Genomic DNA, 12,500 nt, shown 5'->3' with positions numbered 1-12,500 from the left:
TCACCTTGAGGGAGAACAACCCGAAATTCACACAGAGAAATCTGTTGTGACAATACAACACGATGCAATGCAATACAGTACAGTACAGTACAATACAATACAATACAATGCAATACAATACAATGTAATACAATACAATACAGTACAGTGCAATGCAATGCAATACAATGCAATACAATACAATGTAATATAATACAATACAGTACAATGGTGGTGTGTCCATCGAGATCGATGATGACCATCGTTGTCATCCAGCTGGGGGATGGGGGAGGGTGGTGGTGGGGTGTGGGGGAGGATGCTCATGAATCTATCTGTGAATGCGCAGATGGCTGAATAGTCCAATCTGCGCACGAAATGTTCTCTGACAGTTGGGGCAGACAAAGACAGGCATACCATTGTCAGGGAACTTGTTTGCCCGTGACTTTCTGGCCTGCCTCTTCTGAACAGCTGCTGCAGTCCTGTTGGCCTCGCACAACTTGGCGCCTTTGTGCACAGCAGCGCGCCATTTGTCACGGTCCACTGCAGATTCCTCCCAGGAGTCAGGGTTGATATCAAACGCTTTCAGAGAGACTTTCAGAGTATCTCTGAAGCGCTTCTTCTGACCTCCGTGTGATCTCTTCCCTTGTTGCAGCTCGCCATAGAAGAGCCTTTTGGGCAGCCGATGGTCTGGCATGCGCGCCACGTGTCCAGCCCAGCGAAGCTGGGACTTCATCAGGATGGTGAAGATGCTGGGAAGGGTGGCTTTTGCAAGCACCTCTGTGTCTGGGGTCCTCTCTTGCCACTTGATGTTCAGTAGCTTCCTGAGGCATGTTGTGTGGAAGTGGTTCAGCTTCTTGGCATGTCGTTGGTACACTGTCCAAGTTTCGCAGGCGTACAGTAGTGTGGGGAGAACTACTGCTCTGTAGACCTTTAGCTTGGTCTCAAGACTAATGCCTCTTCTGTTCCAGACATTTGCATTCAGTCTACCAAAAGTTGCGCTTGCTCTTGCAATCCTGACGTTCACTTCATCGTCGATTGTCACATTTCGTGACAGTGTGCTGCCAAGGTATGTGAACCGCTCCACCGCACTGAGTCTCTGACCGTTGACTGTGATGTTGGGCTCAACGTAGGGTTTCCCTGGGGCTGGCTGATGGAGAACTTCAGTTTTCCTCGTGCTGATGGTAAGGCCGAAGTTCCTGCTGGCAGTGGCAAACTTGTCGACGCTGAGTTGCATGTCAGCTTCAGATCCAGCATTGAGGGCACAATCATCAGCAAACAAAAAGTCTCTGATGATGTCTGTCATGACCTTCGTTTTTGCTTGAAGCCTTCTGAGGTTAAACAGCTTGCCATCTGTTCGGTACTTTAGGCCGATTCCAACATCGCCATCTCTGAAGGCATCAGTAAGCATTGCAGAGAACATGAGGCTGAACAGCGTTGGAGCCAGGACGCAGCCTTGCTTGACACCATTTGTGACAGCAAAAGGAGCAGATGTTTCGCCATTGTCCTGGACTCGAGCCTACATGCCTTCATGGAATTGGCTGACCAAGGAAATAAATTTCCGAGGGCATCCGTACTTGGCCATGATCTTCCACAGTCCCTCTCTACTCACGGTGTCGAAGGCCTTAGTGAGGTCGACATAGGTGGAGAACAGATCAGCATTTTGCTCCTGACATTTCTCTTGCAGCTGCCTTGCAGCAAACACCATGTCGGTGGTTCCGCAGTACAGTACAATAAATGCAATACAATACAATGCAATACAATACAATACAATACAATGCAATGCAATACAATGCAATGCAATGCAATACAATACAATGCAATACAATACAATACAGTACAATACAATACAGTACAATACAATGCAATACAATACAATGCAATACAATACAATGTAATACAATACAATGCATACAATACAATACAATAATATACAATACAGTACAATACAGTACAATACAATACAATACAAAAGGCAAGACACCAGTGCTGGGGAATGTTTGCGGACGTCAACTAGAGACAAAGGAGATAAGCCAGAGACTTGGACACACAGACAGCCAGACAGCCAAACTGCTAGCCAGACAGACAGACAGACAGACAGCCAAACAGCCAGCCAGACAGACAGACAGCCAAACAGCCAGACAGACAGACAGCCCGCCAGACAGACAAACAGCCATCCAGACAGACAGACAGCCAAACAGCAGGACAGGCAGCCAAACAGCCAGACAGACAGACAGACAGCCAAACAGCCAGACAGACAGACAGACAGCCCGCCAGACAGACAAACAGCCATCCAGACAGACAGACAGCCAAACAGCAGGACAGGCAGCCAAACAGCCAAACAGCCAGACAGACAGCCAAACAGCCAAACAGCCAGCCAGACAGACAGACAGCCAAACAGCCAGCCAGACAGACAGACAGATAGACAGCCAGGGGCAAAACATGAGGATTATTGTATTGTACTGTATTTCTCTTTTTATCACAACAGATTTCTCTGAGTGAAATTTGGGCTGCTCTCCGCAGGGAGAGCGCGTCGCTACACTACAGCGCCACCCTTTTTTTTTTCTTCTTCTTTTTTTTTCCTGCGTGCAGTGTTATTTGTTTTTTCCTATCGAAGTGGGTTTTTTTTCTACAGAATTTTGCCAGGAACAACCCTTTTGCTGCCGTGGGTTCTTTTACGTGCGCTAAGTGCATGCTAGCACACGGGACCTCGGTTTATCGTCTCATCCGAATGACTAGCGTCCAGACCACCACTCAAGGTCCAGTGGAGGGGGAGAAAATATCGGCGGCTGAGCGGTGATTCGAACCAGCGCGCTCAGATTCTCTCGCTTCCTATGCGGACGCGTTACCTCTAGGCCATCACTCAACTTATTATCAAACAGGTGGGCATGGACACTGACCCCTGACATGTCCTACACGGACATGGGCGGTCACTTTGTCTGACAAACAGTTTCAGTTTCAGTAGCTCAAGGAGGCGTCACTGCGTTCGGACAAATCCATATACGCTACACCACATCTGCCAAGCAGATGCCTGACCAGCAGCGTAGCCCAACGCGCTTAGTCAGGCCTTGAGAAAAAAAAGGTGAATAAATAATAGATAATTATAATATGAAAAAAGGTAGTAGTAGTAGTAGTAGTAGTAGTAGTAGTAGTAGTAGTAATAATAATAATAATAAATAAGACAACAATGATGATAAATAAGCAAATAAATGTAAAACATGAAGACACACATTCACACATACACCCACACATGTATAACAGATATGCACCAAACATGCAGTTTCACAGATATGAAAGCACAGTCAAATACACATAAACATACATGAGCCCCAACACACACACACACACACACACGTGAAACAGACAAAGAGACCTTCTCTCTCTCTCTCTCTCTCTCTCTCTCTCTCTCTCTCTCTCTCTCTCTCTCTCTCTCTCTCTTGCCAACTGGACCGCTTGCTAGTGACAATTTCGATAGTGTCAATAATGATTGTGTCATATTGACTGTACATTTAAAACAAAACAAAACATTGCCATGGTCTCCATGTCTGTGACTTTGGGTCGCGCTTACTGATGTTTGCCGTGTCGTATTGCTGAATGGGCTGAACAGATTAATAGCAATAACATTCGTTCGTTCGTTCATTCGTTCTCTCTCTCTCTCTCTCTCTCTCTCTCTCTCTCTCTCTCTCTCTGTTCCTGCCTCTGTCTCCGTCTCTGTCTGTCTGTCTGTATGTATGTCAGTCTCTGTGTTTGTCTGTCTCTTTCTCTCTCTGTCTCTCTTTTTCTCTGTCTCTGTCTCTCTCCTCTGTTCGTCTCCATCTCTGTCTGTCTGTCTCTGTGTCTGTCTGTCTCTGTCTGTCTCTATCTCTGTCTGTCTCTGTCTGTCTCTATCTCTCTGTCTCTCTGTCTCTGTTTCTCTGTCTCTGTCTGTCTCTGTCTCTGTCTCTTTCTCTCTCCTCTGTTCATGTCTCTGTCTCTGTCTGCATGTCTGTCCCTGTGTCTGTCTGTCTGTCTCTGTTTCTCTCTGTCTCTGTCTGTCTGTCTCTCTGTCTCTCTCTGTTTCTGTCTCTGTCTGTCTCTGTCTGTCTCTGTCTGTCTGTCTGTCTGTCTGTCTCTGTCTCTGTCTCTCTCTCTCTCTCTCTCTCTCTCTCTCTCTCTCCTCTGTTCCTGTCTCTGCGTCTGTCTGTCTGTCTGTCTCTCTCTCTCTCTCTCTCTCTCTCTCTGTCTCTCTCTGTGTGTCTCTCTTTCTCTCTCTCTCTCTCTTCGTGAATGTTATTGAATATTGTATCAGCTGCTTTTGGTTGACTTGTGATGTCGGTTTATCGTGTCAGGTCATTGCCGTTATTCATTTTCTTGTATGACCCCCTTCAATAAGGGGCTTTGGCCTTTATCTGAATAAAAGATCGTTATCGTTATCGTTATTATTATCTCTGTCTTTCTCTCTGTCTCTGTCTCTGTCTCTCTCTCTCTCTGTCTCTCTCTCTCTCTCTAGGTAGCTAGCTAACTAACTAGTATGATTATGATTATATTGTCTGTATATATATTGTCTATATATACATTATTGATTTTGTATGTATGTATGTTGTTGTTTTTGTTGATATTGTTTTGTTGTAGTTATTTGTTTGTTTGTTTGTGTTTGTTTTTGGTTTTTGTTTTTTGTTTGTTTGTTTGGTTGGTTTTTTGTTGTTGTTTTTTTTGTTTTTTGGGGGTTGGGGTTTTTTTTTGTTTGTTTGTTGTTTTTTTGTGGGTTCTTTTTTTGCTTCCTTTTTAATGTCTGCAAGTTGTTGTTGTTGGCTGTTTGTTTGTGTTTGTGTGTTTGTTGTTGATTTTCTCGTATGTTTCCATGTGCTGTTGTAAGCCGCTATGTAATATTGTATGTGTACCTTTTCCTTTTCTTCTTCGTTCGTGGGCTGCAGCTCGCACGTTCACTTGAATGTACACGAGTGGGCTTCAAGTTACGTGCATGACCGTGCATGGCAGCCATACTCCGTTTTCGGGGGTATGTGTATTTTTCAGGGGAGGCGCTTACAGTCCTCTGTATTGGGGGAGTTTGCACCCATCATAAGTGTTATGTACTACCATATTACATACATATAAACATAATTATACACATTTTAAGCACTGATGAAGTATCAGTATCAGTAGCTCAAGGAGGCGTCACTGCGTTCAGTCAAATCCACAAAAAACTACACCACATCTGCCAAGCAGATGCCTGACCAGCAGCGTAACCCAACGCGCTTAGTCAGGCCTTGAGAATAAATAAATACATAAATAAATAAATTAAATAAAATAAAATAAAAAATAAAAGAGATGAAGAGATGGAGACAAACGAATCTTATCTCCACCACCACCACCACCCTTCCCCTTCCCATCCTACAGGCACCACTACTACAAATTAATTCATTATTTGTATTTGTATTTCTTTTTATCACAACAGATTTCTGTGTGTGAAATTCGGGCTGCTCTCCCCAGGGAGAGCGCGTCGCTACACTACAGCGTCACCCCCTTTTTTTTCTTCTTTTTTTTTTTTTGTATTTTTTCCTGCGAGCAGTTTTATTTGTTTTTCCAATCAGAATTTTGCCAGGAACAACCCTTTTGTTGCCGTGGGTTCTTTTACGTGCGCTAAGTGCATGCTAGCACACGGGACCTCGGTTTATCGTCTCATCCGAATGACTAGCACCCAGACCACCACTCAAGGTCTAGTGGAGGGGGGAAAAATATCGGCGGCTGAGCCGTGATTCGAACCAGCGCGCTAAGATTCTCTCGCTTCCTAGGCGGACGTGTTACCTCTAGGCCATCACTCCACTTTAATTAATGAAGCAGGTCATCAAAAGAGGGGAAGGGAAACGAGTCCTTTGCAAAACACTGAGAAACGACAAAGTGCAGGTCCCACGTCCGTACTGACGGCAGGGGAATAATGACCCAGTTGTCGCGAAAGTACTTACTACTGGTAAGTGGTAACGGTCAAAAGTTAAGTTATGGCTGCATTGTAGCAGCAAAAAGACGAAAACAAAAATTATTTCGGCTTGTTTGCATTTTCATCAGCGACTGACAACTGAAATACACCCCAAAAAAAATTAATGAAGGGCGTGGAACTGATCTGATTTCAAGGGTCTCCGTCACCAGCGCATTAATTGGTTCTTTTGCGTGGGACAGGCATCTGCAAGCAGATGAGGTGTGGTAGCTTGTATATGTATAGGCGCTATATAAGTATCCATATCAAATCAAATCGAATTAAATATATATAGATATAGATATAGATATACAGACATATAGATGTGTGTGTGTGTGTGTGTGTGTGTGTACGTGTGTGAGTGTGTGTGTGTGTGTTGTGTGTGTGTGTGTGTGTGTGTGCGTGCGTGTGTGTGTCAATTTGCACGCTTTGATGCCTCTTTCTTGTATTGTATTGTATTGTATTGTATTGTATTCTCTTTTTGTCACAACAGATCTCTCTGTGTGACTGAAATTCGGGCTGCTCTCCCCAGGGAGAGCGAGTGGCTACACTGAGAGCGCCACCCATTTTTTTTTTTAGTTATTTTTTCCTGCATGCAATTTTTATTAATTTGTTTTTCCGATCTTTTCGTGTACAGTAAATAATACTGTTCAGTTTGCATGCAGGTTTTGGTGAGTCCTTTAAACTGAAACTGAAAACTCGGAACTTTTCTTCTTCTTTTTTTTTTTTTTTATATAAGATTGAACCTAATTATGATGGTGTCCGAAAGCAAATGCAGGTAAGTTAACTACAATTCTTCTGTCATCAAAGTACTTAACAAAGATGCTTGTTGTTGTTTTTTCTCTCTCTCTTTTTTCTAAATGAATAGAATGTGGTTGTGCGGGTGAGAGTGATTTTTTTTTTTTTTTTTTTTCTGGGATTATTTTTCTGTATCCACTGCAGGCATGGGGGGAAGCATTAGCGTAAAATATGATGAAGATCTGTAGGCCAAGTGTGCGTTCGTCTTAAACTTTTGAGCAACAGTTCTCAAGAGTTGTGTGTTGTCTAGACATAAAACATGCTTGAATACGTGTCACATCTGCGATCTTTTATGTCGGTGTCTTTGTTGCAGCTTTGGCCTCGCTGCATTGGTTCCAGACTGGCGAAAAGTAGCAGCGTATGTGCTTGTGGGCCCTGCGATGCAGAGACTGGGAGAAAGGGAGAGGGAAGGGGAGGGGGAGGGGTAAGTGGGGGGGATGTGGGAAGGGGGGGTGGGGGGGGGGGGGGGAACGAAGGAGCTTTGTTGTTCTGCAACAAGATGGTGAAGTTATGTGATTGGCATTTCGTTTCATAGCGCGCGCGCGCGCGTGCACACACACACACACACACACACACACACACACACACACACACACACACAAACCTTGTGTAAAGAGCTGAAGACCTTCCGGTTCTAGTTGCTGGGTTTGGTTTTGGTTTTGTTTTTTTTTATATATGGCCATGGTAAAAATAGTCTGTATTTTCCAATGACGTTCCGCTTTAAGAAACGATCGTCAGTTTGGTACCTTAATAATTATGTCACTCACGAGATATTGTCATTTCGAGAAGAAAAAATTCCCCGTGTGTGGACGGATGTATATGCGACTGTACAGGCTTTCATGACAAGTTAGTGAAGGCAGAGCGATCAGGAATGCCATAGTTGGAAAAGGGGGAAGGAAAAGAAGAAAATCAAAGGCTGTGTGGGGTTGGGGAGTTGTATGGCGGTCTTTTGTTGTTCTTCTTCTTCTTTTTCTTTTTTCTTCTTACCATCCCACACTGGATTCCGTTATAACGACCAAGCAGATAGGGCAGCAAAAAGGGGAGCAAAAAATCATATAGATAGTATAAAAGTATATTGCCCATTGTCATACAAGGAAATAAGCAATATACTAGAAAGAGACTTTTATAGGTGCTTGAATTCAAGTCTAAAACCTCGTCATTTGACTCTCTCAGACTTTGGTCCGATTCGCAGACCAGTTCTGAGCTTAGCTCTCAGACTATTATCAAATTCATTACGGACCAAGTATTTTTCTAATGTCAAGTGTATATGCTTTAATAACCTGACAATTGAGCATATAATTTTTCACTGTAGCTTGATGAAGCCTTTTGTACACGAAAGTGTGTCTTCACAAGTGACTGAGAACGTTGATGTTTTTGACTTTTTGCATTCATTATCAGTTGTTTCGCTTGTCAGTTTAACGACTTCTGTTTTACGAAGTCCTTTAGGTAATTTCCTGTAACTGTATTTAGAGGGGTTTTTTTGTTTGTTTGTTTGTTTTGTTTTGTTTTTCTTTCAAATTTCACCCACATTTTTACCCTCATTTGCCCAGTTTCCCCCAACCCTCCATTCATCCACATCTCCCACCCCTTCTAACCGATAATACTCAGATGTATTCATAAATACTTTTACAAAATGTCTTCAATCACCGATATGTGTGACGGGACATTAAACAAAATTCCTTCCTTCTTTTTTTTTCTTTTTTTCCAACATTTTTTTTTCCCATTCAGACAAAGGCTTGCAGATACGAAATGTATATATTTTGTGCATTCCAAGGTACAGGGTTGTGCCACAATGATGTTCCAAATACTGACAGCTCCACAACAACATCATGCAAACAGAAGAATGCATATTCAAAAACGTAGTTTCGTGGTCACATTATATAGCTTAATCTTGTATTAAACATACATATTTATAGAGACCTTTTTTTTTGGCACGAATTTTGTTATTTTCCATAGTTATGTTAAAAGCATACTTGTACGCTTCATATGCCTGCTTGAGATCCCTCTAGAATATTTGTAATGTTGGTTTGGTTTTGTTAATTCTACAAACATCCCTCTAGTACATTTGTAATGTTGGTTTAGTTTTGTTACTTCAACATTAATGTTAAACATCCTTTTAGAACATTTGTAACGTTGGTTTGGTTTTGTTAATTCTACATTTGTAAACATCCCTCTAGAACATTTGTAATGTTGGTTTGGTTTTGTTCAATTCAACATTAATGTTAAACATCCCTCTAGAACATTTGTAATGTTGGTTTGGTTTTGTTAATTCAACATTAATGTTAGGCATCCCTCTAGAATATTTGTAATGTTGGTTTAGTTTTGTTACTTCAACATTAATGTTAAACATCCCTCTAGAACATTTGTAATGTTGGTTTGGTTTTGTTAATTCAACATTAATGTTAAACATCCCTCTAGAACATTCGTAATGTTGGTTTGGTTTTGTTACTTCAACATTAATGTTAAACATCCTTTTAGAACATTTGTAATGTTGGTTTGGTTTTGTTACTTCAACATTAATGTTAAACATCCCTCTAGAACATTTGTAATGTTGGTTTGGTTTTGTTAATTCTACATTTGTAAACATCCCTCTAGTAGGACATTTGTAATGTTGTTTTGGTTTTGTTGATTCTACATTTGTAAACATAGAATTTAGCTATCAATAAAATAATATGTGAAAAACGGTCTGTGTTTATACACGTTCCGATTCAGTTCGAAGAAAGATGTGGTGGGGGCGTCGTAGGGGGGGGGGGGTCGGAAGGGGGCCAGGGGGGCGAAGGGGGAGCTTGGAAAGGAGCAATGATCGCTACTCCGCCAGACGGGCGCAATAGCCGAGTGGTTAAAGCGTTGGACTGTCAATCTGAGGGTCCCGGGTTCGAATCACGGTGACGGCGCCTGGTGGGTAAAGGGTGGAGATTTTTACGATCTCCCAGGTCAACACATGTGCAGACCTGAACCCCCTTCGTTTGTATATGCAAGCAGAAGATCAAATACGCACGTTAAAGATCCTGTAATCCATGTCAGCCAGCGTTCGGTGGGTTATGGAAACAAGAACATACCCAGCATGCACACCCCCGAAAACGGAGTATGGCTGCCTACATGGCGGGGTAAAAACGGTCATACATGTAAAAGCCCACTCGTGTGCATACGAGTGAACGCAGAAGAAGAAGAAGAAGCTACTCCGCCTTTTGGTGGTGGTTGAGATCAAAGTGTAGGCAGGTAACCACTAACAGGGGGCGCGGGGGGGGGGGGGGGGGGGTTGGGGGGGAAGGGTAAGCTGAGGACGTCAGAAGGATGGGAGTGGGGTAGTGGAGGAGGGTTCAGTGACACTATCCACCACCACCACCACCACCACCACTACCACCACCACCACTACCACCACCACTACCACCACCACTACCACCACCACCACCCTTGCCGGTGGCAACAGAAAAATGTACCCATCCTATTAACACCCCGGCACAAAATAAAATGACTGGGGATGTGGCCGGCGGGTGAAAGAGAAGAGAGGGGTAGAGAGGAGTATAGAGGGTGTCGGGTTTCACGGTGGCACAGCGGACAGTGACATCCTGTCTGGCTGTGACACTCCTCCTCCTCCTCCTCCTCTTTTTTAGTTTTTGTTTTATTTATTTCTTCTTTTTTTTCTTTTCTTTTTTTCTTTGTGTGTGTTTGTTTTTTTGTTCTGTTTTTGTTGTTGTTGTTGGGTTAGGGTTAGGGTTAACCAACATTTTATTATTTTTTAATTTTTTTATTCATTTATTTAAGTACGCTTATCTATTATTTAATCACCTTTTTTTTCTCAAGGCCTGACTAAGCGCGTTGGGTTACGCTGCTGGTCAGGCATCTGCTTGGCAGATGTGGTGTAGCGTATATGGATTTGTCCGAACGCAGTGACGCCTCCTTGAGCTACTGAAACTGAAACTGTTGTTGTTGTTGTTGTTTTGTTTGTCTTTTTTTGTTGTTGTTGGTCACAACAGATTTCTCTGTGTGAAATCCGGACTTTGGAGAGCGCGTCGCTACACTTAGAGCGCCATCCTTTTTTCTTTCTCTTTTTTTTCTGCAATTTTTGGTATGTATTCCTATCAAAGTGGGTTTTAGTACAGAATTTTGCCAGGAACAACCATTTTGTTGCTGTGGTTTCTTTTACGTGCGCAAAGTGCATGCTGCACACGGGATTTCGGTTTATCATCTCATCCGAATCGGACTAGCGTCCAGACCACCACTCAAGGTATAGTGGAGAGGGGAGAGAAAAATACTGGCGACTCTGCCGGGATTCGAACCATGCAGTGCACTCAGATTCTCTCGCTTCCTAGGCGAACGCGTTACATTTAGACCATCACTCCACGCTGAGGACAAGTCTGGGCCCTAGGTTTTGATGGCGCAGCTAGCTAGTATAGAGGGCCGCCACACACGGACTTTTAAATTGTCTATATTTAAGTGCGTGAGCCCCGACCGCCTAACATTGACTTACGAATGAATGTACGAACCAGCACTACAGTGAGCGCCACTCTGGAGGCTGTGAGCGCCGGCTAGAGGCTGTGAGCGCCGGCCACTAGAGGCTGTGAGCGCCGGCTAGAGGCTGTGAGCGCCGGCCACTAGAGGCTGTGAGCGCCGGCTAGAGGCTGTGAGCGCTGGCTAGAGGCTGTGAGCGCCGGCCACTAGAGGCTGTGAGCGCCGGCTAGAGGCTGTGAGCACCGGCCACTAGAGGCTGTGAGCGCCGGCTTGAGGCTGTGAGCGCCGGCCACTAGAGGCTGTGAGCGCCGGCTAGAGGCTGTGAGCGCTGGCTAGAGGCTGTGAGCGCCGGCCACTAGAGGCTGTGAGCGCCGGCTTGAGACTGTGAGCGCCGGCCACTAGAGGCTGTGAGCGCCGGCTAGAGGCTGTGAGCGCCGGCCACTAGAGGCTGTGAGCGCCGGCCACCTAAGACTTTCGAATGAATGTACGAACCAACTCTGGAGGCTGATCTTTAACGTGCGTATTTGATCTTCTGCGTGCGTATACACACGAAGGGGGTTCAGACACTAGCAGGTCTGCGCGTATGCTGACCTGGGAGATCGTAAAAATTTACACCCTTTGGGTTCGTGAAAGAGCTACCATTGTTATTACGGGCTCAGGTTATCGCTTGTTCATCTCACATCTCAGGGGCGACGCCGTGCTGTGAAGAATGAAGAAGGGATGTGGGTGTGTACTTAATGTGGACCTTTTTTCTACCCCACCCCCCACCCCTCCGCCCTCCCCCCCACCCCATTCCCACCCCTCTCCAGCATCCCATCCCCCCCTCTTCCTTGTGTTGGACACGGTTGGCTGAGTCTTAGCCACCTTAGACACTAGCATTCCCTTGAGATATTATTAGTGTCTGTTGGGTGAGCCTTCGCCTATGATGGAGTGTTACATGACAACACCCCCTGAGGGTTAGGTACACATAGAGGTGGTGACATCCATCGGTTGACAACCGTCTTTTGGTGGGCGTAGGGGGAGGGGGAGGAGGGAGAGAGGCGGGAGGTGTTGGGAGGGAGGGGTTTAGGGGAGTGCGGGGGAAGAGGGGGGGGGGGGTCTGTTGTGTGTGTGTGATGGACTGACATTTTACAGACTGTTTCCCGTTTGGGGGAGGTGTTCGCTTGTGCAGGTGTGTATACTGCCCCTCTTTCAGTCTCTCCATTCCCCATCACCCGTTATACAGTACACTCAGACAACATACGCGGACACATGCACATACGCTCACACACATCAGTACTCGCGCGTGCATGCACACACACACACACACACACACACACACACA

The sequence above is a fragment of the Babylonia areolata genome, chromosome 21 (assembly GCF_041734735.1).
Source record: "Babylonia areolata isolate BAREFJ2019XMU chromosome 21, ASM4173473v1, whole genome shotgun sequence".
Classification (NCBI taxonomy): domain Eukaryota; kingdom Metazoa; phylum Mollusca; class Gastropoda; order Neogastropoda; family Buccinidae; genus Babylonia; species Babylonia areolata.
The sequence above is the reverse complement of the archived record's forward strand: the minus strand, read 5'-3'. Positions refer to the sequence as shown.